We start from the raw sequence: 3769 nt of genomic DNA, 5'->3' as shown, positions 1-3769 counted from the left end.
GTTTTAGGTCAGCCAGGACCCACCCTGGCTGAAGGGACCATAGACAACATTTGGAGATGGGCTGCCCATGAGCTGAACAGAACCCGTGTAACCTGCACGTAAGATTCACCTGAGGAACTAAGAAACTGAGGGGCTGAGGTAGTTGTAATAGTGGCAGAACAAGCTCTTGAGCATTGCCTTTATGTATAAATGAATAAAAGCAAGCAGAGGTTATGAGAGAGCAAAAACTAGAAAAAGGGGAAAATACCAGCTCACTGGTGAAGAGGTGAAAAGCAAAGACATCCCTGAGAAAAGAGACCCAAGTCTAATTTCCAGTTCCAGGGAGGCTGGCTTCCTAGGAAGATAAATAAAGCTTATAAATTACCAATTAGTTGTATCTTTACATTAAGCCTATTATATCTGTACAAGAAACCCCTTCAAGTTAATTAATCTTAAGTAGGTCTCTCTTCCTTTTAATTAAACAAGTCTGACTGAAGAATGTACTAATAAATATGTACATTTTGAATAATGTCTCTGAAATGATAGGTTAAAAATATAGGTAAGTGACACTAAACTATGAGTGGGACAGCGGAGGGTATGTTTAAACAGATTCACAGACGACTAGGAGCTTGTCAGATATGGAGAAAGATTATTGAATATGGGAAAATATGCATTGTAAATTCTTCCCTTAATATCAAGTATAAGAACAAGAGTTCTGTTAATTGCTGATCTCACTCATGTAACCCTGCAGCTTTCTCCATAACCCTCGCTCATAAAGTAAATTTCATGGAAGTGCATTAAATATTACAAGATATGCTCATTTGGTTGGCATTTCATTTTGAGGGTTGAACCTATGCATCAAATTTAATGTGTATCTGGATATTTTGTAAATGGTGAAACAAACACCATATAGGTAATATTTCCTCTTTTTTTATCCTCACCCAAGCACAGGTTTGATTTTAGAGAAAGAGAAATGGAGAGAGAGGGAAGCATTGATGTGAGAAAGAAACATCGATCGGTTGCCTCCTGTAGGTGCCCCAACAGAGGGTTGAACCCGCAACCTAGGTATGTGCCCTGACTGGGGATCAAACCTGCAACCTTTTTGGTGTACCTGTTGAAGCTCTAACTAACCGAGCCACCCGGCCAGGTCAATAGCTAATTACTTCACTGCAAATTATTATGAAATAAAAACAACTACCGTGACAAAAACAGGGTGGTAAATACAAGTCCTTTCGAAGTTCTGCAAAAGACCTCTTGTTCTGTCAATGAGGTTTCAGTTTGTAAGATCGGGTATCTGAAGAGAACGCCAGCGGTGGCACTGTGGGGTGTTTTGGTGCTGGCAAGTCGCGCCTCCAGGGATGTAGAGCTGGTTTGGGTGGAGAGTGGGGGATGGTAGTCTGGGTGGTGGGAGGAGAAAATGGTTGTGAATCCGTATAAATGGCAATAAGCAGGGTCTGAAGCCTAAATTTCAGGAAGATGAGCAAGTGCTGTGCTTTCATGAGCTTCTTTATGAAGCAAGGTGTGTAAAAACTGCCATAAAGGACAAACAAGTGAAATAGTTTATACTGTACAGTGGTTGGAATAAAAATTGGGATGAGTGGGTTCCAGAAAGTAGAGTACTCAAATACTTGGACACCAATTTGCAGAAACAGTTAGAACCTCAAAAAGCCAATCAGGAGCAAGGTGCAGAGGGACGGTAAGAGGGGCTGCCCATGAAAGAAGAAAAATGTTGAAGTAAAAACAAAAAATAACAAACAGAAAACACCTGGAAATGGAGATGGTGGCAATATCAGTGAGACCCCTCAGCTGTCTCATGGAAAAGAGAGTAGATGCTACTGTTGAAAATGAGGGAATGTTCATGAATGGAGTTGAAGTTCAAGTCAAGATTCCTAAAGAGCTAAAACCATGGCTTGTTGATGACTGGGACTTAATTATGCAGCAGAAACATCTCTTACCTTCCTGCCAAGAAGAATGTGGATTCCATTCTGGAGGATTATGCAAATTGCAAGAAATCTCCAGGAAACACAGATAATAAGGAGTATGCTTGTTAGTGAAAGGGTGGCAGGGTTAAAGGAATACTTCCAGGTAATATGGGCACTCAGCTACTCCACAAATTTGAGGGACAGCAGTTTGCTGAAATCCTCACAGGTCATCCTAATGCACCCGTGTCCCAGGGGTGTAGAGTGTTATACCTACTGAAATTATTTGTACAGATTGGAGCAATGTTGGCCTATACACCTCTGGATGAGAAGAGCCTTGCTTACTGAGTAATTATCATGATTTCCTAAAATACCAGGCATAGAATTCTGCAACTTCATTTTGTGCCAGTGATTATGAAGTGGCTCCTCCTGAGTACCACTGGAAAGCTGTGTGAGGCACCCACTTACTTACACGTGTGCTTGGATGTCTGCAAACACCTTTCTGTTCTTAGTCCTCTTGTACAAATGATGTACCTCATAAGTGGTATTGTGTAACAGAATTAGTATTTGTTTTCTGTTTTATTTTAAACAGAGAAAATAAGAAGGGTTATAACTAGTTGTTTCTTTTCCTTTGTTTTTTCAATTCGAAGATGCTACCAGTGCATTGACCGAAGATGGAGAGACATTATAGAGTGTTCTATTGTCCAGTTGACAAAGCTACTTTTGAATGCTGCAAGTTCTATTCCTTTAACTCCATGCACTTGTATAATGTGTTAATGCTCTTCAACAAAATACTCTTGATTCCTAGTGCCAAAGGTTCAATTCAGTGTATATAACTAAATACACTCATCCATTTGTGCTCTTTTTAAAAAATTGGTACTTACAGGGCCCATCCTTTGTACGTCATCCATGTTGTTCTTTAGTCATTTTATCTTTACTCAGATTGTTGAAGAGTGGTGGCTTGTTTCATGGTTTTGCATTTGTGCCTCATGCGTGTTTTAATGTGATGGACACAATGACTTGTGCAGCTATAGTTCTCTAGAAAAGTTAATATTTTAGGAATTGTTTTTCAGATCTTCAATTAAGTTTTTCTTTAATTTTTTTTAAAGGAGAATGGCTTTATGCAAGTCGTTATGGTGCCACCAAAGGGGGAAGAGTGAACAGAGGCAGAACACTAAAAAACGGGCAGATTTTTGGTGGTGGGAAAGGATGCAAGGATTTGGCCAATTTCAAGGAAGGGTTTAAATGTTTGCTTGTCTAATGAAAATATTAAAGCTTCTGAATTTCTATGGTTTGTTTGTATATGAGCATTAAAAAAGAAAATCCTAAAAAATACAAGGAAATACTGTCAGCAAAGAAAATACAATTTGAGAATACTGTTTATTGTATTACTGACCAGCAGTCTGGGTCAAGAGTGTTCCTTTAGGCAGGAATTTGTTTAAGGTAATTTCCCTGCTTTACAGGCTTGATTTGCCATTTTAATGAAAAGAACAAAAGGAATTTAACTGGTTATTTGACACCAGGTTGGTAAAACTAGCAGGCTACTGAATAATTTCTGAAAGTTCTACTGGCTTGATGGGAGGTTGCATGAACATGACTGAATAAAACAAGGGCTAAGTGTTATGGTCAAGGATCATACAGACTATATTTTGGTTATAAATAATATCCATTGTTAAGTTCATAAGGTGATGTTCTTTAGCCAGGGATGTTTCTTACTATATTCGAAACTTAGTTGCTTTCAAACTTCTTAAGAAAACCTCAACCCAACAGATAATCTATGGTTTATTTGTCAGACCCCCATTACATTTTTGCTAGTATGTGGGAAGAAGGACATTTGGGAATGCAAGCCTCAGTCTTCTGTCTAGGACCTA

The 3769-nt window shown here is 38.9% G+C and overlaps 1 pseudogene; it reads left to right on the top strand.

Annotated features, from left to right (window-relative positions):
• The first annotated feature begins 1722 nt into the window (after positions 1–1722).
• LOC123831281 lies at positions 1723–2353 on the top strand (annotated as a pseudogene).
• Positions 2354–3769: the final 1416 nt, after the last annotated feature.

The sequence above is a fragment of the Phyllostomus hastatus genome, unplaced genomic scaffold (genome assembly GCF_019186645.2).
Source record: "Phyllostomus hastatus isolate PE091 unplaced genomic scaffold, TTU_PhHast_1.1 phas_scaffold_1674, whole genome shotgun sequence".
Lineage (NCBI taxonomy): Eukaryota > Metazoa > Chordata > Mammalia > Chiroptera > Phyllostomidae > Phyllostomus > Phyllostomus hastatus.
Note: the sequence above shows the minus strand (reverse complement) of the source record. Positions and strands in the feature narration are given on the sequence as shown.